Below are 26,710 nucleotides of genomic sequence, written 5' to 3'. Positions count from 1 at the left end.
TCCGCTCAAACCTTCATTGCTTCAGGTCCTCGCTACCCAGAAAGTGGGGCCAGACAGAGAAGCTCGGTTCCTGGAGATTTCGCCAGAGGAGTCCATCTGCAGCAGTACAGCGCCAACGGCAGCGGCTCAGCTCAGCTGCCAGGCGACCGCGTGGGTGGGCGGGCGGGCTGGGGGCGGGGCCGCGCCTTCGGAGCCTGTTCCCGCCCCCTGCGGCGTGCGCGCGCCCGCTGCCGGCCGGGGGCGGAGGTTGTGGGCGGTGGCGGCGGGCGCACGCGCTCTCCCCTCCTCCAGCCGGTTCGCGCTCCCGCGTAAGAGCGAGGCGGCGGTGGCGGCTGCAGCGGCTGCTGCGGCGGCTGAAGAGTAGCGGGGGGAGGGCCGGGAGGGGGGTGGCCGGGGGGGATGGACCGGGCGCGGCGGCCGCAGCGACAGGAGCCGGCGCTTGAGCTCGAGCGACGGCGCTGGCGGAGACGCCGGCTGCTCCTCCCCTCTCCGCCGGTGAGTGAGTGCCCGCGCCCCGGACTCTGGCTGCGGCTCCTCAAGGCCCCTCCGCCCCGGGTGGGGAGAGTAGTGAGGGGAGCGTGGCCCGGAGGCGTCGCCGACGTGGGCCGGGCCTCCCGCTCGGGGCCTGGCGTGGCTCGGACCGTCGGTCGCCCGGTTCATGGCTGAAGCCCCGGGTGTAGGACTCGAGCCCCAGCATCCCATCGGGCCTTTTTTTCTTCCCGGCTGGTTCCACTGTCATTTTGACCCTGGGTTTTCCCCACCCCCTTCTCCTCACCCCCTTCCCCGCTTCCCATTTCCAGGGCCAAGGGGAGGGAGGGGCGTGCGAGGAGTTGGGCCGAGGCCCGGGGGACTGTTTGGGAGCTGGCTCTGGTAGGGGTCTGAGGTCCTATGATCCCTCGCTCGCTCTGGCGTCCCCAGAAGTTGGCCACTAGGGCTCAGCCATTGCCACCTGAAACCAGTTATGCACCTTTTGTTTTGATTTTGAACTTGTTTAAGGCGAGGAGGGAACCGGCTCTGCTGGGATCCGGGCGCATGGGTGGTGGTGGTGTAAGGTGGGCGTCTAGGCTGGCTAGGTTTGGTCTCAGAGTACCTTTTGTTAGCTCTTTTAGGAAGAGGGAATGAGCGCATCTTCCCTCAAGGACCAGGATCTGTTTATAGCTTGCAAATCTCCCTTTTTTAGTCTAAGCAGACGTGTGTGTGTAGTGTTCGTCCCCCGGTTGGTTCGGTTCGTTCCTTAACAGCATTGATGGTGAGGATCCCCCAGGTGGATCTGCAACAGAGTTTCTTGAAGCAGCCAACTTGAGCTATTGGCTAATTCCCCCTTTTTTCTTTGATGACACCTTCCACATTAGTCTTGGTAGATCCTAGCTCAATGCTTTTGCAGGTTGCCTTTCAACCTTACTTTTCATAGAGAAAAGGAAGATGAACACACACACTAATCCAAAATGGATGCTCTAAGTCTGACATACTCATTAGAGGTACCTGTGTCATAAGCATCTCTGGGAAAGGTCTGAATTCCTAAATTAGCTAATTCTTAAAAACAAAACAAAACAAAATGCATCCAGGTCTTAAAAAGCAGATAGCTACTTTTAAAGGAAACAAAACTTTGATTCATTTATGCCATCTGACTAGTATGTTAAATTTGATTAGGATTAGGTTAACCAGATCCTTGTCTTTGAAATACCTGTGTATAGAAATTGTTGCAAAGCCCGGAGGAAAATGAAAGAACCTTATGAAAACGTTAACGTGTTAAGGATAAGATTAGCCCCAGAGGTACATTTTTCTTCTCCACTGTGTATTAGATGCAGGTTGTGAGTAGATGGTAGTTTTCCTAGTGTTATGTAAAAAAAATGATGCTTATAGGTGGGATTTTAACTCAACAATACCTTGTTCTCTACCAACAGAGGCTTGCATTTTTTTTTTTTTTTTTTTTTTTGAAATCACACACCCACTCTCTGGCTAGTGTAGAAAGATTAAAAAGCTGCTTCTGGTCTGTGGGCGGTAACCTTTTAATTTCTAGAGTTTTCAGCTGCTTACAGAATAGATTGCTGATCAGCATCATAGGAAAATTTTAAATATTAAAAATTCATTAGCACGTGATCTAGATCTGTTATAATTATGAGCATTTATTAAGTTTTGGCATGGTGCGGGTGCTGTGTACTATGTATAGAAAATGAGATTTCTCAGAATATTTCCATCTTAAGATAAACAGTAGCAGTCAGCTGACAGAATGTTGCAGTAGTTGAGAAAATCTTTTTTGAGCACAAGAAAACCTGTATGGTTAGGTGAAGAAACTCAGTGATTTGGACTAGTTGGTGACCACCATTGCTTTAAGCTGTTTTCTCCTTTCTCAAGTAGAATATTTTCTTTTTACTACAGTTTTTATGCTTGTCTTAAAACCTTTCATGGCTGAGGACTTAAGTTTAAATTTTTCAGCATGGCATTTATTGATCATTCATTTATTCATCAAATATTTCTTGAGTCCTTATTTTGTTCCAGAATTTCTTCTAAGTACTGGGCTACAGTAGGAACAAAACAGACAAGGTCCCTGCTCTCATTGAGCTTTATTCTGTGTGTGTGAGAATGAGGATAACAAACAAGCAAATAGGATAATTTCAGGTGATGCTAAAAATGAGTGATGAGCAAAATTTTCTATAAAGTACCAGAAAGTAAATATTTATGGGCCATACAGTGTCTGTTGAGCTACTCACCTCTGGTGTTTTATGCAGAAGCGGCCATAGGCAGTACATAAACAAGTGTGTCTATGGTCTAATTAAACTTTGGACACTGAAATTTGAATTTCATTTAATTTTCCCGACCACAATATATTCTTTTTGATTTTTTTTCAACCATTTAAAAATGTAAAAAACCATTCTTAGCTCATAGACCAATCAAGAACACGGGGCAAGCCAGGTTTGGCCTGTGGGCTGTAGTCTGACCCTTTGTAGAAAAAGTTTGCTGACTCCTGATATGAACTATGAAGAAAAAACAAGCTGATATAATGAGTGACTGGAGAGAGTATGAGGCAGCCTCCCTAAGGAGAAGAAGGTATTTGAGTTGTGGTCTAAAAGGTGGAAGAACTTTCCTGGCAGATGAAACAGCAAAGTACAAAGATCTGCAGGTGGAAATGAACTGCTTCTATGTTCCCCAACATGAACTTCCCCACATGTCATTCTTGCCTTTGAGTCATTTTTCATTGTGGTGTAGGTTGTCCTGTCGAATTTTAAAAGTATACCCATTATAAAACCTAAGACTTGTAAGAGATCCTAACTTTTTACCCGGTTGCTCTCCTGAAATGTTCTCAGTGATTTTTCAGCGTCTATTTGAACACCTTTGAAGACAGAACATCCATTACTTTGAGGTAGCCTTGTCAATTTTAGATATCTCTGATTGTTAGAATGTTCTTCACGTAGTAGGATTCAGCTTCTCTACCACCTTTCTCTGAAGCTGCTTTACAGTGCTGACGGAGTAAGCCTACAGTGGGGGTTGCACCTCATCTCCAGGATTCAGTTCCAAAGTTAGTACATGAGACAGATCACATAAGATGAAGACTATACTTGAAAACCTCTTGACGTGCCTACCAAGGGTGGTGTGCGCGTTTTTGTATGTGTAATTGTACATAATACTTATGCACTTTCAGAGACCACTGAGCTTGACTAAAGGAAGGAGCAAGAGGAAATAAATTATTACGTAAATATGTAGGCCTTCCAACGATTTGGCTTTTTAAAACAGCTGTCAAATTCCTGTCAGAGAGTGAAGGATAGTAGAGAATTTCAATGTGTTCTTGCTATCTTACAGGGTTTATTTTACCGTATTTTTACGGTAAAATATTGGTGTAAAAATTGTATTAATAAATGCTTATAGGTGTGTTGTGAATATTGAGATAATATATATGGGAAGTACCTGGCACATGATGATGAGTGTCCCTCAATGCAGGGTTCAAATCTAAATTGTTGCTTTATTGGGCTCACATGCACACTGTCCTTTGAAAAGTTGTGGAGAACTAGGCCACCTGCTTCCTGTCTTCCCAAATTGGCATTTCCTGTTGTGGCTCTACTAAACAACTGTCATTCTGTGTCCTTGAGTGTTACTCACATTTTACCAGAGGTCAGCTAGTAAGTTAAATGGGTATATGATGTAGCTCTTAGTTCTGCTGCTATTTTGTCTCCCATTTAAGTCTTAACTTTTCAGGGCTTAATATTTTGATTTCTTTTAATTTTTTCTTTTTTGCCCTACTGGGTGTTCTTGTAAGTGTACCAGTTTATCATTGTCCTTTTTCCTTTGGTATGCTTGAGTACATTTAAATTTATACTCAAGTTTTAGTTCATTGATGAAGTCTTCCCTCATAACTCTAGACCTTCTCTATATATCTTTATGTATTTTTCGTGCTTCTCAATTTAATATTTTCTTATTTTTGTATTTTGTACTTGTTACAAGAGCGTTTGTCTTACCTCACAATGAGACAGCAAACTTCTCAAGGGCCAAGACCGTGTTTTAGGCATCTTTTGTGTCCCCAGATGTATTGAATAAAATTGTAGGCATGAAATAGATCATAAATATTTTACAATTTTTTAAAAAATTAACTTTTAAAATAAACTTTATTTTAGAATAGTGTTAGATTTACTGAATTATTGTGAAGATAGTACAGAGAGTTCCTGTTTAACTCACTTAGTTGCCCTTATTATTAACAACTTCCATTACTGGGTACATTTGTTATAATTAATGCACCAATACTGATATAACTAAATCTGTACCTTCAGAGGTCCACAGTTTTTCCCTTCATGCCCTTTTTTGTGTTCCAAGATCCCATTCAGGATGCTACATCACATTTAATAGTTATGTCTCCTTAACTCCTTTTGGTTGTGACAGTTTCTCAGACTTTCCTTGGTAATTTTGAAAATAACTAATCAGGCATTTTTATAGACTATCCTTCAATTGGGATTTGTGTGATGTTTTCCTAAGGGTAACATTGATGTAGTGTGATTTTGGAAGGGAGACCACAGAGGCAAAGTGTCATTCGCATCACATAGCAAGAGTACAGGTTAATTTGATATGACTTATCAGTGTTAATATTAACCTTGATAACCTAGCTTGAGAGGTAGTCTTTGTTTTCTTCACTGGAAAGTTACACCTTTGTTCTTCCCTTTCTGTACTCTGGGAGAGTCACTATTCACAGCCCACACTTAATGAGTGATGAGTTATGCTCCACCTCCTTAAGGGTGGAGTGTTTACATAAATTTCTTTGCACCTTTCGTCGTTGGGAGCTCTTTCAGTTGGCTCCCGTGTCCCTTCCTGTTGTCATACTCCCATGATTATGTGTTTGTGAGCATACATAATTTTCATTCTGACAACAAAAAAATGCTTAAGGCTCATTTTTTATATATCATGCTCCAGTCCATAATTGGTTATTTTTCCAAGGAGTCCTTGGATAAATACAGGTTTCGACAAACTTCGTATCTTATATTCACCATTACAGTATCATACAGCATAAGCATAGTTTCACTGCTCCAAAATACTTGTGCCTCACCTATTTAACTTCCCCTACACCAGCCCCTGGCAACCACTGATCTGTTTACTATCTCTACAGTTTTGCTTTTTCCAGAATATTCAGTTTTAAAAAGTATTTTTGAATGATTTTTATTAACAACATTTTGTTAAGAAGTGGGAGATACAGGTACTTGATAACACTTGGAAACATTATTTTCTATTGAGGTAAAATACATATAACACAAAATTAATTATTTTAACCACTTAAAATGTACGTTCAGAGGCTTTTAGTACATTCATAATGCTGCGCAACCACCACCACTATCTAATTCTGGAGCATTTTCATCACTCCAAAAAGAAGCTTCGTATCCATTAAGCAATCCTCCTCATTCTCTGGCAATCAGTAGTCTGATTTTTGTCCCTGAGGATTTGCCTATTCTGGACATTTCATTTAAATGGAGTCATATAATATATATGGCCTTTTGTTTCTGGCTTCTTTTACTCAATAACATTTTTACAGTTCATCCATGTTGTAGCATGTTTGTACTTAATGACTTTCTTATGGCTGAATAATCCTATGACTATACCACATTTTGTTTATCCATTCATCAGTTTATCGACATTTGAGTGGTTCTCACTTTTTGGTTATTATAAATAATGCTGTTATGACCACGTATAAATTTTTGTTGAACATATGTTTTAAATTCTTTTGGGTATATAACTAATGTATTTCTTTTTATAAATTTTATTTTCATGTTAAAAAGAAATTTACCCAATGACTTACTTGGGGTAAAGTGCTGAAAGATTGCTATATTCTCTTGGCATGGTATTTGTGAGTGAATACTGAAATCATATAATTTTCCTGTTGTCATTATGGAGTAAAGAATTTTGTTCCAGACGGGGTAACAGTAGGTAGGTAGCCTTACCCTAGGATTTTGGTAGAGGAACATCTTGAATTATGTTGTGTACCACTTGGTTACCTTTCTGAGAGTAGCAAGTAGTCTCTCCTTGTGAAGTTGGATTATAAAATCTGATTAGGGTCTTAAGGAATCTCCGAGTGTATGAATTGTGTTTAACATGATTCAGAAGGATCGTAGGCAGAACTCCCATTCTGTAATCTATTTGGCATCAGTGATAATACAGAGGTTTTATTCTTACCACATTTCCTCTGAGGTTTGGACTGTAATAGAGTGGCATTAAATATTAGTGTTTTCTTTTTCCTCTTTCGGCACCCAATCCTGAAGCTTTGTTTTGCAGTTATTACTCTGACACCTTTGCTTTGATAAATTCATTTTCCTCAGGAAGACTTGACAAAAGTTTTCTTCTTTTGCCAGTTTGGGGTAACCTGACCCAATTTATTGGAATAAAATGTTGTTTTTCAGACTTCTTGAAAGCAAGGAACATTCTTTGCTGTCTTTATAGCTTACTTCTAAGTGACTTTGGGGTTCCCTGGAGGCAATAGAAAATAGATAAATTAAATATTAATCACTATCATACTTAATCTCAAGGAACTTCACTGTAGGTAAGCCCTTTAAAAGGGTGTATGTAATACAACACTGGGCTGGAACCAAGAAGATTTTAATTTTACTTCTCTAAAAGACTGTTACTGGGCAAATAGCTTGTACATTGGGACTTTTTTATGTAAAAGATAATATTGACCCTCTAATTTACAGTGACGTTATAATGGGAAATGAGTTCTATTAAGGTTCTTTCTTTCAGAAGACAGGCATTTGGGAAGATAACGTGTGTTATGAAAATTTTTGTTGGCTTTTTTTCTTTATTTTAGTAATGTAGATGAATCTGCTATCATTATAATGAAAGCCTTTGTCAGGTACTGTATGTGTACTCTATTTACTATTTCCAGTGTTCTTCATTTTTCTATGTAGTTCGAGATTTCTACCTGGTACTTTTTCCTTCCGAATGAAGGCTTTCTTTTAACATTTTTCACAGTATGGGTCTTCTGATTATGAATCCTTCCAGCTTTTGTATTTCTGAAGAACTCTTTAATTTGCCTTGATTTTAGACACTATTTCCTTTCTTTCTTTCTTTTCTTTTTTTTTTTGGCAAGGCAACCCTTGGTTGACCTCACAGATTGCAAGGACCTTATCATTTTACAATCCCTTATTTATTTTATTTATTTTTTACGCCTCCAGCACCTGGTCTTCCTAGGTGGTCTCCCATCCAAGTACTAACCAGACCCGTCCCTGCTTAGTTTCCGAGATTAAGATGGGGTCGGACTTGTGCAGGGTTGCATGGCCGTAGACAAGACGGTATTTTCACTGGTTGACAGTGTTTTTCATTCAGTACTTTAAAGATGTTATTTTATTGTTTTCTGGCCTGCATTGTTTCCAGTGAGAAGTTGGCTGTCATTCTTTATCCCTTTGTACATAATGTGTTGTTGTTTTCTCGTGGCCTTTTATTTTTCTTTCAGTTAAAAAAATTCTGATATACACACGTAATATTTACCATCTTAACCATTTTTAAGTGTACTGTTCAGTGATATTAAGTATATTCATGTCATTACGCATCTATCACAACTGTCTATCTATAGAACTCTTTTCATCTTGCAGAACTGAAACTCTGTACCTATTAAACAATAACTCCCCATTCCTCCTCCCCCAGCTCCTGTTATCCACCATTCTACTTTCTGTCTCCATGAATTTAACTACTACAGGGACATCATGTAAGTGGAATCCTACAATGTTTGTCCTTTTGGAATGACTTATTTCACTTAGCATGATGTTTTGAAGATTCATTCATGTTGTAGCATGTCAGAATTTCTTTTGTTTTTAAGGCCGAATAACATTCCATTGTATGTATATACCACACTTTGTTGACGGACACCTGGCTGCTTCTACCTGTTGGCTACTGTGAACAGGGCTGCTAAGAATCCATGTGTTTTGGGGCAGATTTTCTACTGTGGAGAAAATTAAGGAAGGAAAGGATTTTTTTTCCCCCCAGTTAGAGCTGGGTTCAAAACACCAATATGTTCAGTTTTCAGAACAGTTGAGACACCTCATAGTGCAGTTAGGAAATGCAGTATTTGTCTTTTAGTGATCAGCTTATTTCACTTAGCATAATGTCAGTGTTCATCCATGTTGTAGCACATGTTAGAATTTTCTTTCTTTTTAAGGGTGAATAATATTCCATTGTATGTATATATCAAATTTTGTTTATTGTCCATTCATCTGTGAATGGACACTCGGGATGTTTTGATGTTTTAGCTACTGTGAATAATGCTGCTATAAACATAGGTATACAAATATCTCTTTGAGATCTTGCTTTCAGTTCTTTTGTCTATATACTTAGAAGTGGAATTGCTGGATCACATGGTACTTGGGTTTAAATTTTGAGGAACCACTGTACTGTTTTCCACAGCAGCTGTAACATTTTATATTCCCACCAACAGTGCACAAAGGTTCTAGTTTGTCCACATCTTTGCCAATATTGTAATTTTCTGGGTTTTTCCGTAATAGTTATGTTGAGCATCTTTCATGTGCTAATTGGGCATTAGTATATCTTTTTTGGACAAATATCTATTCAAGTCCTTTGTCCATTTTTGAATCGGGTTGTTTTTTGCGGTTGAATTATAGGTGCTTTCTATATTTTGGATATTAATTACTTACCAAATATATGATTTGCACATATTTTCTGGCATTCTGTATTCTTCTGGCTGTTTTTAAGATTTTTTTTCTTATCTCTGGTTTAGCAATTTGATTTTAACTTAGTTATTGGTGGAGTTTTAATTTCGTGTTTCTTGTGCTTGGTGTTTGTGAAATTTGTTGAATCTTTGGGTTATAGTTTTCATCAAATTTGAAACAGTTTTGGATGTTATTTATTCAAATCCTGCCTTTTCCCTGCCGAGATTCCAATTACACATATATTATTAGGCTCCTTGAGTTAGTCCCATGTCTTGCTTACCTTCTGCTCTTTCTTTGTCTTGAATTCTAGGTTTCATTTTGTTTCTGTTGTTATATTGTTACATTCACTAATCTTTTCTTCTGCATTATCTCATCTGCTGTTAATTCCATTCATTGTATTTCATGTTAGCCTACTTTATATACTGTAATTTGTAGTTTGACAGAAATGTGAATAATGCTTCTGTAAACATAGGTGTGCAGATATCTCTTTGAGATCTTGCTTTCAGTTCTTTTGGCTATGTACCCAGAAGTGGAATTGCTGGATCGTATGGATGTGGCGGGTATCAAGAAATACTGCCTTAATTTGCTGCCAAAATATAACAGGTTCCTAATTTTGTAAGACATCTGACAAAACCACCCTATTGTCAAATTAACTTTGATGTCCCTCAGTTTTGACATCAAGTTGCATTTTTCTGTACACACACACACACACACACACACACACATGTCTTTTGAATGATTAGTCTATATTTTCAGCCGCCTAGACATCTTCTTTAGTAGTTCTACAATATTTGTTTTATAAGTCACCACAGAGCTTTGTCTGTCAGTGTCTGGTTGTATTACTATGACCATCATCTTGTTATTAAAAAAAAAAAAAGATTTTTACATTTTGTTTACTGCTTCTTTATTATTAATCAGAGGGCTGGACCCATTGAAATGTAACTTTGATTTCTGCTGTCATTGATAACCCCCGTGTCAGTTGGGCTTGCCCACTTGTATTACTTTCTCGTGATCCTTTAATGTTCACAAATATCAGCTTGAAAAATTTTGCAGACTGATGACTGGTAATTGTTTGCCAGCCAGATATTTGCATTCAGTAGTATTTCTCCTTTTCTTGCTCCCCTGTCTCAGCAGGTATTACTCTCTTGAGAAGACACACCCACGGTTAGCACTTTCTTCAGATGCTGACACTTGGTAAACAGCTGCTTTTGATTACAAGATTTAGAAGACTTAGTTTTCATCCAGATCGAATCTCTTTTCATATGGATCTTCTATGTCTTTTTAAAAAATAACTTTTTGGGAAACATTTTGGATTACAACTTTTCATCCTCATCTATGCAAAGAAAGGAAAGCTGTTGTGCTGGGATTTTGAGGAGGTATGTCTTTTTTTCTTTAATTGCAGAAGAGCATCACTTAGGCACTTAGAGCAGTGTGAAATAATGATATAACCTTGGCTCTTTCCTCAGTAGAATTCAGTTATCATTAATTCACTTGTTCCATCTTTCTTTCTCCTATTCTCTTGTTCTTAGCAGTTACCATAGCTCAATAAGAACTTTCTTAATATGCATTGTAACAGCTGATTTCTTAGATCCTTCCTAAATGTCATTGGACTCTGGGTAAGACTTATAAGTAACAGTAAGCCATTTGAATTCTTATTCTTCAAGTCAAGATTGTAATTTTGTTGAACTGAATTTGTTTATTCCCATTCTGCATAGACACTGGATGGTTTGGGAAAGCTTAGTGTCTTTAGTATAAAAATAGCTATATGCTTTACAGTCGTTCAATATCATTTGCAAGAGGTGTGATATTGTAGAATTTTGAACTCAAAATCAAGGAACTTCAGTCCCTGTTTTGACATTATTGCCATGCTTTGAGAGTTAAAGTATGTTTATTTTCTCTCCTCTAAAATGGGCTTATTGTTATTTGCTTCACACAAACCTCATGGGATTATTGAGGATCAGATGAGAAAATCCGTGTAGAAGACTGTTTTGTTGATGTAAAGGGTTGTTATTGTATGGTGAGACTGTAGGCATATCTATTATTTTCACTCAGACTCAGTTTTTATTTCTGTGAAACTTTTTGATGATACAGCTCCATCATGAATCAGATTTTTAAATCTCTATGCTTAATCATGGATAAACAGTAGTGTTTAGTGCCTAATTACATCATAGGGGCTTAGTACATTCTAAGAAGTGAATTTGTTATATGTGATGCTGAGAAAATGTCAGTTTGTGTGGTAAAGAAGCATTTTACTTGATCTATTAGATAGTTCTAAATAAGAAACCTTATTTGTTTATTGTTTTATGCATTTAAAAATTATTGAATGCTTACTGTGTTCTGGGAACGAAGACTGACAAAAATCTCTCTGTCTTCTTAGAGCTTATTTTATGTATTAGATTCCATAAGTTGCAGTATAAGGAATCGATTTCATCACAAGTCAAGTTGTAAACATTTGAGCATTGATTATAGGCAAGAAGGGCACTGTGCCAGTGCTAGTAGTCCAACAATAATTTTTAGGGATTTTGTAGAAATACCACTTCTCATATCTTTTGCATAATATAAGTCTAAAGACAATTTTTATTTTTTATTTCAAACATTTTTTGAATAGAAGTACGTAAATATTGAAACAATTAAATGAAAAAATACCTCCCTTTAATCTCTAAAATCCATCCCCTACTTCTCAGAAACAGTCATATTTCCCAGTTTATTGTGTATTGTTCCAGATATATTTTACATGCATATGCGTGTATGTATTTATTTATATCCCACCTTTTAAAAACTCACATGGAAGCCTATTTAAACAGTTCTACACCTTGCTTTTTAAAAAATTAATAATAATTTTTTATTTTTCAGTTGGTATACAGTATTATATTAGTTTTAGGTGTACAACATAATGATTTGACATCTTTGTAACTCAAAGTGATCACCCCAATAAATCTAGTGTCCTCTGACATTGTACATAGTTATTATAATATTATCAGCTATATTCCTTATGCTATATTTTCTATCTCCATGACTGTTTTATAACTACCAATTAATATTTCCTCCTTTTTTCGCTGACCCCCTCCAATCCTCTTCCATCTTGTAACCCTCAAAATGTTCTCTGTATCTTTGAGTTTGTTTCTGTTTATTTTGTTCTTCTGAGTCCACATATATGTACAATCATTTGGCATTTGTCTTCCTCTGTTTGACTTACTCCACTCAGCACACTACCCTCTGGGTCCATCATGAAATATCTTTTTTCATCCCCTTACTTTCAGTCTGTGTGTGTCTTTTAATCTGAAGTGAATCTCTTTGTAGGCAGCCTATGTAAGGGTCTTGTTTTCTTAGCTATTCAGCCGCCCTATCTTTTGATTGGAGTGTTTAATTTTTTTTCTTTTAAAGGACATATCTATGTAGTTATTTCCATTCTTTATTCATATTTTTGGTACATATATTTTTCTTCTTAAAGAAGTCTCTCTAATATTTCCTGTAATACTGGCTTGGTGGTGATTAAATCCTTTAGCTTTTTCTTGTCTGGGAAGCTCTTTGTATGTCCTTCAATTCTAAATGATAATTTTGCTGGCTAAAGTAATCTTGGTTGTAGGTCCTTGCTTTTCATCACTTTCAATATGTTGTGCCAAGGCCTTCTGGCCTGTAAAGTTTCTGTTGAGAAATCGACTGACAGTCTTATGGGTGTTCTCTTATATGTAACTTACTGCTCTTCTCTTGCTGCTTTTAAGATTCTCTCTTTGTATTTAATCTTTGGCATTTTAATAATAACGTGTTTTGCTGTGGGCTTCTTTGGATTCATCTTGTTTGGGACTCTCTGAACTTCCTGGGGTTGTATGTCTATTTCTTTCACCGAGTTAGGAAAGTTTTTTGTCATTATTTCTTCAAATATGTTTTCGATTCTATGCTCTCCCTCTTCTCCTGGTACCCCCGAGAGGTGAATGTTGTTATGCTTGATGTTGTCCCAGAGGCTTCTTTAACTATCTACATTTTTTGGATTCTTGTTTCTTGTTGCTGTGCTTATTGGGTGTCCTGTGTTACCCCATCCTTTATGTCGCTGATTTGATTCTTTATTTCATCCACTCTGTTGATTCTCTCCAATGTACTCTTCATCTCAGATATTGAAGTCTTCATTTCTGACTGGCTCCCTATTATGTTTTCCATCTCCATTTGTATGTTTTTTTTATCTCTATGTTAAAGATCTCACTGAGTTCATCTGCTCTTCCACTAAGTTCCTTGGGCATCCTTGTAACCAGTGTTTAGAACTCTGCATCAGGTATATAGCTTGTCTCCATTTTGGTGAATTTTTTTTTCTGGAGCTTTGTTCTGTTCTTTCAATTGGGACATGCTTCTTTGTCTTCCCATTTTGGCTGCCTCTCTGTATCTTTTTCTGTGTATTAAGTTGGGCTTCTAAGTCTCCCAGTCTTAGGAGAGTGTTTTAATATATTAAGTATGCTATGAGGCCCCTTGGCACAGACTTGGGAGGGGTTCAGCTGTAGGCCAAGTTCAGCTACAGCATGTGCACCTCTGAGGCCACCTTGTAAGAGTCACCAAGCAATCCATATATGGCTGCCGCCTGTACAGGACTTAAAATTGTCTCGTGGGGCCAAGTCAGAAACCGAGGCTGGCTGCCATTGGTGCGGGGCTTGGAGCTGCACAGCAAGAGGTAGTGGGCATGCTGAAGCCAGATCCTGCTGCTTTGGGTTTTGCGAGCCTTTGAGAGGTTTTATGAAAGTTCATAGCAAGAGCCAAGATAGCTCCTTCGTATGGAATAAATTGAAGCAGCTTGGGTGGGCCCACAAGTTGGGAGAGGCAGAGTTTCAGGGAATCCCTTAGGTGGAGCAACCTGTGTTATCTAGGTTGATGGTGTCTGCGTCTGTAGGCTGGGAGAGAGGAGGGCTCAACAAAGGAACAATGGCTTCTGCCTGCATCTCCATCCAGTAGTAAGTGGCTCCTCCAGCTCTTGTCCTGAAGCCTGACAACTCAGCGCTTCTCTGTATGTCCCTGGTACTCTTCAAGCAGCTGCTTCAGCGCTGGAGCTTAGAGCAAGCGAGTCTATCTGTGAGTAAGGCCAGGCATGGTGTGGTTGCTAGAGGCATGTACAGCCTCTACCTTCTACGCCATCTGAATCCCTCCCTTGCTTTTTTTCCTCACAAAATACATCACTGCTTATGAACTTGTGCCATTTTTAACAGTTACATAGTGTTCCATGTTATGCATTTACCATAATTTTATTTCTTTAGTTTTCCCATATGCCCACACAGCATTAAGACAACTAGTATATTTTATAAAACGTTTACATTTCAGTGAGGGTTACGTTGCCTCTGACCCCAACTGTGTCGGGAAAGTGATTATTATCTGGCAAAGAGAATACGATAGCTGTATTTGACTTCAACCAATTATGAGTCATTTCTTGGGGTTGGGCACATTACCACCCTGAACAAAATGTGAGTCTGATTAAGAGGAGGGAGAAATGGCTGTCAGGTTGAAAACTAACAATGTCTAACACTTTTGCTATTATAAATAATGCTGCAGTGAATATTTGTGCGCAAAAGAAAAGGTAGATGCAATTAATTCTTTTATAGATATTTCCAAATTTTGCTTTAAATTGTGGAATCAATTTACAGTCCTATCAGCAATCTATGAGAGTGCTTATTTCCCTGCACTTCTTACAAATTAGATGTGTTATCAAACATTTTAATCTTTTCCACTCCTATAGCTAAAATATGGTATCACATTCAGATTTAACTTACATTGCTCTTTATGAGTGAGATTAAAGATCTTTTTATCTAAGTGAAAATCATTTGTCATTTTAATTGGCTCTTCATGTTAGACTTTGGTTCTTTTTCATTGATTGTTTTATTTTCTTTATGAATTCGTAGGAGCGATTTGTGTAATGAAATCAGCCTATTACTATATGTATTGCAAATATCTTTTCCCAGGTTGTTAATCTTTTACATTTGGTTTGCTTATTTATTTTGTTACCAAGCAAAGTGTGATCACGCAAGATTGTGAGTTCTCCTTTTGCCAAGCTATATGGATCTAAATCTTGAATAATGGTATAATGTGCATGCTTACCAAAAATTTTGTAAATAATGCTGAAATTGGAAGAGTTATCTAATATGTTGCATCAAAGAAGATCAAAGTGATTTAAGCAGGATAAAGTATGAAAATGGTAAGATAAGTGTGATAGAAATGTAAGGTTCTACTCTTTGGACCAGAAATGATCTGGCCCCAAGTAATTTGTTTTTAACTTGAAAGCCATCATAATCTAAGGTAGTTGTATGATGTGGCTATGAAAAGAGGTTCATGTTGATGAGCATTTATAGATGTACAGTGCTAGATTAAGAGAAGTAATAGTCCCTTTGTTCCTGTACAATCAGATTATATCAGATTATTGTGTCCACTTATGGATTTACACTTCAGTGGGATGATAACCTAAATTGTCCAGATGAACGTGACCAAGAATACTGAGCTGTAACTATATCTAATAAAGAATAGTTGAAGAATCAGGAGCTGTTTTGCTATAGAAGATAATATTTAGAAACTTAAATATCTACTTATATTTGAAGAGTTGTTTTAAGGAAGCAGGAGCAGACTCCTCATTTTTATTGCTCTAGAGGGCTGATAATAGGGAGAAAATACCTCAGTGGTGAATTTCATAGCACTGGTGAAGACATTTTGCACAGGAAGATTTGTCTAACAATGGAACCAACTGAATTATGAGGTTTCTGTCATTAGAGATATTCAAGTATAGGCTGTATGATTATCTTCTGAAAATATTGTAAAAGGTATCCCCGCAAGAGTTTGGACTACATGATCTTTCTTGTCCTTCCCAGCTCTTAAAATTTTCCAATTTCACATACCCTCTCTTCTTAGTGCTAATATTGGTAATGATGGGGAAAATAATAAAGTCTTGTTGACTTTAGTTCTTTAATAACTGGGGAAGAAAAAAAATGTTTGCCAATCAGCAAGAGAATGTAATGCTAAGAAGGCAGTTTTTAAAAATAGTATTAAGTAGAAAAGTAGAATACCACATCTGTACATGGAATTTCATTTTTATTTCATTTATATTTTTTCAACAAAGCATCTCAAGTCTTTTAAGGGCATAATTTGGGACATGTTATCCTCAAGGATTGTTAGAGAATTTATAATTTTATACTACATAATAAAATGTAAAGTTTTCTATAGTGTAGATGGAGGTAAGGATTTGTGTGTTAAAACTTGGTTTAGTTTTCAGCTCTGCCACTTGCAATGTGCAGTGAGAAATTCAACGATAAGATTTAATTTTCTCATCTATTGGGGAGCAGTATCTACCTTTCAGAGTTGTATACACTAGAGATAATTTATCTTAATCTTAATTCCTGACACAAAGATGGCATAAAATTAATGCAGGTTATTATTAGTAGTAACTATTCTGACAACATTGCTTAAATTTTTGGGTCTTCATATATGTGTGGCAAGGTAAAATGGAAGATTATATCAACAAATCCATTTGTCTCTCTAAGGTTTAAAATTAGAGGCTAGGAATTAACTAATGAAGTGGTCCCCCCCCCCCCCACACCACACTACAACCAGTTGTTCAGTTCTGTTACACCAGAGTGCCCAATTCAATTCAGACACTATCTACCTGTAGTTAGTATCCAGTCCTACAAGTTAAAGGGCTCAGTCCACAAGACTTATCCCCATCGTAGATGCCATTTACAAGTCCTGGGCCACCTGTACTTCACACCAAAGTTTGGCTTTGCAACAAATTTAGAGGTTCTCAGGACTCCCCTCCTCAGGTTTGATAATTTGCTGGGGTGACTCATAAAACTCAGGAAAAACACTTTACTTACATTTACAGGTTAATTATAAAGGATACAACTCAGAAACAGCCAAATGGAAGAGATGCATAGGGCAAGGTATGGGAAGTTTCCCTGCCCTTTTTGGAACCACCAGAACCTCGATGTTTTCATCATACAGAAGCTCTTCCAACCCCTTTGTTTAGAGGGTTCTGTGAGGTTCCATTACCTAGGAATGATTTGGTTAAATCATTGGCATTGGTGACTCAGTCTCCAGCCTCTCTCCCTCCCAAGATTGGAGGCAGAGCATGAAAGTTCCATCTACCTTCTAATCACATGCTTGGTTCCTCTAGCAACTAATTCCCATTCTGAAGCTGTCTAGGAGCCCATCAAGAGTCATCTTATTAGCATAAACTCAGGTATGGTTGAAAGGGATTTGTTAGACACTCATATCACTCAAGAAATTCCAAGGGTTTTAGGAGCTCTGTGCCAGGACTGGGGACTAAGACCAAATATATATATTTCTTATCATATCACACTGTTATTATGTAAAACTAGTTCTTGTTTTTAGAGCACAGGGCCGAATTCAGAATATCAGTATTGAATTCCCTCTAGGTCATTGATATGTTTCTTTATTGGGTCATAGTGCCACTGTTCTAATACTCGCTAATGTAAATAACATTTATTTTAAGATCCTTAGATGAAAGGTGCCATTGAAACAGCTGAATGCCATATTCCTGAGGGGTCTTTATCAAATTTTAGTATTGTTTCTTTTTCTGCCTAGACTTTTGTCCTCAGATGACTGTACTTTAATCCTGTGACAGAGCTAATTCTTTACTGTGATGAGACAAAAACAGCTCATTTTTCCCACAGGATAAAGCTCATTTTTCTTAAAGGTATTGGGTCATGAAACTTGGGTAGAGATGTCTTTTGATGGTCTTAATCTTTTTAATGGTAAACAACAGCACATGTGAATTTTCATAGCCAGGACAGGAATAGTAAATTGTTTTGAATTTCACACTCTTTCTTACTTTAAAGTTTTTTTCCCTCTGCCTGCTTATTTTAGTTAACATGCTTGTTTGAGATGTGGATACTGTCTTGCCCTAATACAGAAATTTCTTTAGAGCAAATATAAGTTTTAAATTAATATTAAAAAATTTCTTGAACATTTGTGGTAAGTCTCTTGGTATACAAGAGAGGACACTGGCCTAGCAGAGTTCCCTGTATATATTAGGCACTCAGTAAATATCTGATGCTCTTTTAGGAATTAGGAAGCCTCAGTTCTAGCCTTTGCTACCTCTCTTTAAGAAGCCTACCTATGTGACCTAATTAGAATCTTCATTTCTCATCTTTAAAAACATTAGCATTGCCCACTCTCCCCCACAAAATTAGAACCCCTCTACCTCTGATTCAGTGATTCAGTTCATTCTTAGCCTTATTTCTTAAAATTTAGTTTCAGTATGGCCTTGAAGTCAGCTTCTTGAAAACAAGCACAGTCACCAGATAGGCTGAATTTGCAGGTGTTGTGAAATAACCCAGTCTCTGTGGCTTCAGTTATTTGCTTGGCCATATGTTTTCCTTTGGTAGAGTTACCTTAGATTTTCTGTTCATACTTGGTTGAGACTAATACTTATCAACAAGTACATTTCTTACCCCCTGCTCAAAGAGAGTAGAGCGGGAGCTTCATGGAATGACTGATCATTTTTCCAGTCACATATATCCCTAAATGGTACCATGTACAGTATAGTTCAGGTTCAGAAAAATACTATTTAAGCTGTTTTTTAAAATTGTTTTCTTGAGTTAGGTTTAGAAAAATCTGGCTGGTTGATGGAACTTTTCAGAATTTTTATACTTTTCCTTATGTTTTAAGTGTGTCATGTTTCAACAATGAATATGAGTATACTGAAGAAGTGTAGAAATATGATTGTCAAATTTCGAATCTAATTTAGAGTTTGCTTAGTTTCTTTCTGTTCCTAGAGAATTTGCATTGCTCTTTCAAGTCTTAATAACAATTGCCTTTTTCCTCTTTTACTTTGCAAAAATAACTTTTTCTTTTAATATTAGGCTTTTCTTGTGGTCTTGAAATGAGATGATAGACTTGGCTATATAAAAAGTAAAATAAGTTTAAGATTGATGTCAATGTTTACTGGTCCCCAAGTAGCATTCTTCTGGGTGGTCAAATATTTGCTAATAAAATTGAAAACAAAGTAGTGTTTTTTCCCTGGAATATGGCAGTGTGGAGGCTAAGGAAAATTAGGAAGCCAAAAATCTAAGATATGGATTCAGACCTACAATTGAATTCGTAAGTTAGTCATTGAATGCCAACTGTGTGCTCATTATTGTTATGGACTTTGAATTTGATACGACATCTCTCTTCAAGAAGCCTACTTTCTAACATAGAGGAAAATCTAGTTAACTTTTGAAAGCCACTCAGTTTGTTTTATGGGTATTCAAAGGGAGAGAATAGGTAAGTGTTGAAGTGGTTAAGAAGGATTTGATCTGTGACTTTTATTTGGATAAATGTTGGAAAAAAGGGATAACATTACAGGTATAAAAAATAACATGGATGAAAGCATGAAGACAGATTAGTCTAATATTGTGTGTTTCTGCATTTATGAGATTAGCCTAATCCATTTGTTGATGGTTTGAGATCAGTTTTGAGTAAGGTCAGTTGAAAATAGGAAGGATGGGTAATGAGAGAAAGTGGAAACAAAGGAAATGGGGAGGTGTTTCCCTTCCCCAGTTCATAAGTAGAAGGAATAAGAGGGGGAAAATACTTGCACAGGTGAGAACAGTTGGAAGTATCATGTTGTAATCCTGGAATAAGATGAAAAAGATATCCAAAGATAACTTTCCCTGTCCTATTATGAGAACAAACATTTGTAAAAACATTGTCTATGATAGAATGCTCTCTCAAAACATTTGTTTTATCAAAAGTATTTCAAGTTTCAAAGTGAAACTTTAAAAAGTCAGAATGCAGCAAACCATTATGAGTTTGCCAGTGAATAGTATTAAATGAAAACTGTATAAATTTTGTACGTTTACAATAATTAATGACAGCGTATTAAAGTTTTTTTTTTTTTTAATTTTTGTAAGCGTTTACTTGAGCCAAACTGGGGACATATGCCAGAGAGCAAGATCTCAAATGCTCTGCAGAAGAGCTTTGCAAGTGTATTAAATTTCTAATCAGTCTTTGGATCTGTGAGCCCAGAATTCTGTCTGTAGCAACTTGTGAAAATGTAAAGTGTAGCTTGTGGGGCTTTGTATCCTATTGGAAAGCAAATGAGAGATGACTCTAAGTTGTAAAGTATATTTATTTTATAATCTAAGTTTAAAAATCAGTGAGGCAAAGGTCAGATAAGGGCATCAGGGCACCCGAATAGTGGATATATTTCCTTTCTTTTTTGTCTTTATTGAAAATAATAGACAGTTGTTTGTATTTACATTGTACAATTCAATGAGTTTTTTTCAATTATAGTTGGCATACAATGTACTAGTTTCAGTCATATAGCATAGTGATCCACATAACTCGCAAAGCGATCACCCCACTAAATCTAGTACTCCTCTTCCCCCTTACATATTTACTACAACATTATTAACCATCTTCCCCAAGCTACATTCTACATCTCCATGTCTATTCTGCAACTATCCATTTGTACCTCTTAATCCCTTTGCCTTTTTTTGTCTCCTCCAACCTCCCTCCCATCTAGTATTCCTCCAGATATTCTCTAGCTGTAGTTTATTTCCGTTTTTGTTATTGTTTTTGACTTTGTTCTTTAGATTCCACGTGTACGTGAAATCATGTGATATTTGTCTTTATCCGACCCAGTTCATTCAGAGCAATACCCTCTAGGTCCATCAAGGCAATACCTTTTTCCATCCCCTTCCTTTGTCTTTGTGTAGCTCTTAATTTGAAGGAGTCTCATGAAGGCAGCATATGTAAGAGTTTTGTTTTCTTATCCATTCAGTCACTCTATCTTTTGGATGGAGCACTTAATTCTTTTTCATTTAAGGTACTTGTTGATAGGAATGTAGTTATTAACATTCTTCATGATTTTGATACTTGTTTTTTTCTTCTTAAAAAAGTCCCTCCAATATTTCCTGTAATACTGGCTTGGTGGTGATAAATTCCTTTAGCTTAATTTTGTCTGGGAAGCTCTTTATCTGTCTTTCACTCTAAATGATAGCTTTTCTGGGTAAAGTATTCTTGGTTGTAGATCCTGGGTTTTCATCACGTCGAATATTTTGTGCCAAGCCCTTCTGCCCTGCACAGTGTTTTTGAGAAATCATCTGCCGTTCTTATGGGTGCTCCCTTGTAGGTGACTAACTGCTTTTTCTCTTGCTGCTTTTAATATTCTCTCTTTGTATTTAATCTTTAACATTTTAATTATGATATGTCCTGCTGTGGGCCTCTTTGGGTTTCTGGTTTTTGAGATTCTCTGAGCTTCCTGGGGTTGTATATCTATTTCCTTCACCAGGTTAGGGAAGGTTTCCATCATTATTTCTTCAAATAGCTGTTCAACATCTTGTTTTCCTTCAGGTACCCCTATGACAGGATATTTTTACCTTTAATGGTGTCCCATAGGCTCCTTAAATTTTTATTATAGTCTTGGCTTCTTTTTTTTTGCCATTTTGATTGAGCGTTCTTGGCTTTCCTATCCTCTGTATAGGTCATTTGATCCTCTTTTTTATTTACTTTGTTTATTCCATTTAATATACTTCTCATCTCACATAGTGTGTTATTCATTTCTGACTGATTCCCTTTTGTAATTTCCATTTCCATTTTTATGTTTTTTATCTCTTTGTTAAAGTTCTCATTGAATTCATCTACACTTCCCATAAGTTCACTGAATATCTTTATAACCAGTGTTTTGAATTCTCCATCTGTCAGATTGCTTGACTCCATTATTTCCGCATCTCCGTTTTTGTTCTCTCATATGGTTTCTGCTTCTTTGGCTTCCCATTTTGGCTTCCTTTCTGTGTCTGTTTCTATGTAGTAAGCAAAGCTCCTAAGTCTCCCGGGTATTAGTGTCGTTTTGTGTACTAGGTATCCAGTGGCACAGTCCTGAGAGGAGTTCAGCTGCAGGCCAAATTTAGCCCAAGCCTCTGCCCCTCCGGGCCACCTGTTAAGATTCAGCAAGCATTCCGCAGGTGCTGTGCTTATAGTTGCCCCAAAAGGCCACACCAGAAACCGAGGCCAGCTGCCACCAGAGTGAATCTAGGTGCTGCTCAGCAAGGAGCACCTGTCTTGCTGAGGATTCACCTAGATGTGGCTTGGGTGGGGCTGCGAGTTGGGAGAGGTAGAGTTTCAGGGAATCCTCTGGGCAAGTGATCTCTGTTATCCAGTTGGATGATGTCTCTGCAGTGGTTGCACTGAGTCCATGCACTGGGAGTGGGGAGGGCTCAACATTGAAACAGTGGATACTGCTTGCACTTCTGTAAAGAGCAATTCTCACCTCCACCCTCACTCCCGACAACTCAGTGACCCTCTGTAAGTCCTTGGTGCCCCTTGTGCATCCATACAAACACTGGAGCTCAGAGTGAGCAGGTCCGTTATCCAAAAGTACACTCGGTGAACACGTGCCCTTTAAGAGGCATCTGCAGCTGCCGGTGCAGCAGCCTCTGTCCTACTCAGCTGCACGAGACTGGGCAATCTGGTGTCCTCACCCCGTCTTACCTTCTCCCGTTGCAGGGTAATTTCTTAGATTTCTCCCTAGTTGTATGGCTTGCTCATCTAGATCCCAGGTGATTTTTCCTTGCTATTTGCTCTTTGTTACTGTCACAATTTCGATTTAGTCCTCAGAGGGGTGCACAGAGCCTCTATCATCTATGCCATTTTTTCCCCCTCTCCTGGATATATTCTCTTTAAATCTGCATATTCTATTCTATTGATAAAGAGCATGAGAGTTCAAAAACTGGTGTCCAGTAGCTCTGATCTCTGGTAGAAGCTTCATATGGTGGGGTGACTCCCAAATCTGTTATCAGCCTAGGCTCCCTACTGGTAACTGAAACTTAATGTCTTCCACCACTTTCATTGCATTTTGCCATGATCTCTCTGCATTTCCATATAACTATACTTCCTCTAGTTTTACTTATCTCGCTTAATGGCTTATTCATTTAGCCAACTAGTGCATGAAACTTGGCGTTACCTTTGATTTCTTCTTGTTCTGGGCCTTTATGTTGATCATCAAGTGTATTATTTTACTTTCAGAATGTTTCTTGTTCATTGAAACTTCAAGATGTTCATTTGTTCACTCATTTGTTCTGACACATTTATTGAGCACTTAATATGTGCGTGGCGCTGTAGAAGGTACTAGGGATATAGTAGTAAATAAGGCAGATCAGTTTCCTGTCCTTATAGAGTTCATAACCCAAGCTTTCATTTCCTCTGCATCCACTTTGAGTTATTGTGATAGCCTTTCTTGTATTTCCTTGTTGTAATTATATATTTTTAAAATGTAAGAGTTATTGAAATGGATAACACTGAAAGTGGGAGACTCTCTATATTCTCATCCACTAGAGATACCACTGATAAAAATTTGATATCATTTCTCTAGATTTAAAAAAAAAAATAGCCAGAACTTTCTTACACATTACTTTGCCTTTACTCCCTTTCCTATCTGTTACAAATGCTACTAGACATATCCTGAGTGCTGAAAACATTTTCTTTTATAAGAGTGTATGTAAAATGAGAGATTATGACTACAAATAATCCTTACGGTCCTGTAATTCCTTGATTTATTCTAATTTTTCAATGTGTCTTGAAGCAGTTAATGGTTTGCTGAGATATCATGGAGTATGATGTTCAATAAATTATAGTATTAGTATTGTAAAACTTGTCCTCATTTAGAGAGGCAGCTGTGGTGGAGTGGTAGGGAGATATAAGTTCCAGCTCTTCCACTTGCTGGGTGTCAGAATGTCAATTAAGCTTCGTTTCCCTCATCTATAAAATGTGAACTAAAAACAAGGAACTCAGGATTGTTATGAGGATCAAATGAGATGATGTGTTAAGAAGTACGTTGAAACTACAACATGCTCTATAAATGTGAGGTGGTGCTTTAAGAGGTCTTCAAATCTATAAAGAACATATTGGCATTAGCTTTTGTCTTGAATTTACTGACTTCCTGCTTCTTGTAAATTTGTTTGTAGTTAAGCTCAATTGATAATTCCTTTTCTTACCAGATTGAGCAAAAAACAGTAGCAAGAACCTCCCATATACAAGTTAAGGTTTTTGTACCAGGGTAATGAGAAACACCTGCTGTATGTGGGAACCAAGATGCTGCCTCTGCTGCCTATATAGGTGTTTGTCATTTCCCAAAAGCGTTTTTCTTTTTAGAGCTAATACTTATGTTGTGCTTATTGCATACTAGGTTATAAATGTTTTATATTTAATCTTCACGATGACTATAAGTGTATGTACTGTTGTAACTTACAAGGAAATTGAAGGTTAGCAAATTCTATGGTGCTTGGTGCATCAATACTTTGAAGCCTTTTGGGTAGGGCTCAGGGTTATGGTTGCACCTCACACATTTCCTTTTTAACCACATTTTTGCAAAAGATTACTTCTGTTAACTTTCAGAATAGGTTATTGTAAATTTTATCTTTGATTACCTCTAGAAGGCATAATACATTTTGGGATAAGTAGAGGTCCAGGGGTAGTGTTTTGGTCCAATTCTGAGTTAGAAAAATCTGGAACAAATGATAGGTGTCGGTTAGACACATTGGTAGTATTTCATAAATCCCCAGTTTTGTTAATTCTAAGAGGAACGTTATTTGTATTTTAATGTTTTGAAATTACGTTCATTTAATATGGTAATATTTCCCCTCAGAAAGCTATTATGCAAGTAAAGGTATGTCTTTTAATCCATCGATAGCTCTAGAATCAAGAAAATGCAGTAATGTTTAGTCCATTTGACTTTATTTTTTAGCTAACACCCACTATGAGTGCGCCATTCTTGGCCGCTCTAGTCAGCATGTTTAGTGCTGATAGCTAGATATTCTTTTAGTCAGCTAAGATGGGAGTTGCTATGAGTTCTTGGTATGCTTGCTTCTCTTTTTAGAGTTTCTGTGTGACTATCTGGATGACTCAAGTTTTATCTTACTAGCTGGTACTAATTTAGCGAATCAGCTAGTTGAGGGGGAAAGTTAGATAATTTCACTGGAGACAGAGCCAGAGTTAAAACTCAGATTAAAAACATTGTTTTATTTGGGGAACCCATCTCCACTCTTCCCTTGTTCCTGTCCCCTGGCAACCAGTAATTAGTTCTCCCCCTCTAGTTTTGTCATTTTTGAGGATGCTATATAAATGGAATCATATATAACTTTTTGAGATTGCTTTTTTTTCATTCACTAAGCATAATGCCTTTGAGATCTATCCAATTTGTTAATATCAATAGTTTCTTCCATTTTATGGCTGAGTAGTATTCCGTGGTATGGATGCATGAGTTTTTTTAAACATTCACCTATTGGGGATCATATATGTTTTAGTTTGGGGTATTATCAGTAATGCTACTGTGGACATCCATGTACAAGTTTTTATGTGAACACACGTTTTCATTTCTCTGGGATGAATACCAAGGAGTATGATTGCTGGGATATATGGTAACTATGTTTTATTTTGTAAGAAACTGCTAAACTTTCCCATAATGGCTGTACCATTTTACATTCCAACCGGCAATGTAATGAGACCACTAATACTTTTTTATTGCTCATTCATTCATTTTCTGTCATATAAGTGGTGGTAGATGCCTAAATTTTAAAAACGTATGTGAGAAAAACTGTAAAATGAGAGGTCTGTGTATTGATGCAGTTGTTTTAGCAGAGGATACAATTTCAGGAGAATAAAATTATAATTGTTATAGATTGTTTCCTTTGGCAGGCTGTTGACTTTGAAGAGAGTAATAATGAAGAATGAGGTAGATTTGTTACTGAATTTTCCTACTAAGTCATTTGGCCTTTTTGAAATCTGAAGAAAAAATGTTTCTTACTCTAATTCTTATAATTTTTCTAGAAAAGTTTATTTTTCCTAAATTGTTAATAATTTCTGATAATACAGCCTCTTTTTATAACTTGATATCTTACATTTTTCCCAGTCATTTGCCTTTTTATTTTGTCATGAATTAAAATATTCACTTTTTTTATGACTTAGAACTGCTGAAACACCATTGAGAACTGTTTGCTTACCATCAAAATGGGCAATTCCCTTAAGCAACCATATCCATACCCAGGCTTTACTCAGTCACTGTGAAATAGTGTGGGTTTTTTTAGGCCAAGGAAGCTATCCAAGAATTTTGTGAATAAGGTTGAGAATTGTTCTTGCCAGAATTCATGGGGAAGATGTCTTTCTTCTTGTTTTGTATGGTAGAAGAGGGTTTTTCATCCAAACATTGCCCTGATTTCTTATTTTCCCACTGAGCTTTTTTTTTTTTTTAATGTCTAGAGATTTTAACTTCTTTTAATGTTATTTTTTTGTAGACTTTTTTAAGTAATTCATCTAGAGATAAGTTGAATAAGAGATTCAGATTTCAACCATGGATTTGCCTTTGTCTTAGCTTTGGGACTTTACAATGAGATGTAAAAACAAACTAATTAGTAATTTTGTTAAGAAAACTATAATGAAACAGATTTAGATTGCTTTATTTTTGATTATTCATTATTACTCCTTATCATTATTATTCCTTATGTAAATAAGAAGCCATCAGAAGGCCTATGATGAATAAACTTTATTATCCCTGTTAAAGTGATCTTGTTAAAGGAAATTAAATATAGTGAGGATCGCAATGATGGGAACTTGACTCGGTATTTAAC

The 26,710-nt window shown here is 37.2% G+C and overlaps 1 protein-coding gene and 1 pseudogene across 3 annotated transcripts in view; one reads left to right on the top strand and one right to left on the bottom strand.

Moving 5' to 3' along the window:
• Positions 1-290: 290 nt before the first annotated feature.
• Positions 291-26,710, top strand: part of TMCC1 (transmembrane and coiled-coil domain family 1) — a 178,285-nt gene continuing 151,865 nt past the window's right edge. Inside the window, exons 1-2 of one of the 3 annotated variants that reach the window (XM_016122048.2) lie at positions 291-495; positions 10,263-10,504. The gene's annotated coding sequence lies outside the window, so the exon portion shown is untranslated. Of the gene's footprint in view, positions 496-10,259; positions 10,505-26,710 lie in introns of all 3 variants that reach the window. The other 2 variants (XM_016122047.2, XM_016122049.2) reach the window with 2 other exon arrangements.
• On the bottom strand, positions 7,632-7,751 carry LOC118602055 (annotated as a pseudogene).

The sequence above is a fragment of the Rousettus aegyptiacus genome, unplaced genomic scaffold (genome assembly GCF_014176215.1).
Source record: "Rousettus aegyptiacus isolate mRouAeg1 unplaced genomic scaffold, mRouAeg1.p scaffold_m13_p_4, whole genome shotgun sequence".
In the NCBI taxonomy this organism is placed as follows: Eukaryota; Metazoa; Chordata; class Mammalia; order Chiroptera; family Pteropodidae; genus Rousettus; species Rousettus aegyptiacus.
The sequence above is the reverse complement of the archived record's forward strand: the minus strand, read 5'-3'. Positions and strand labels throughout refer to the sequence as shown.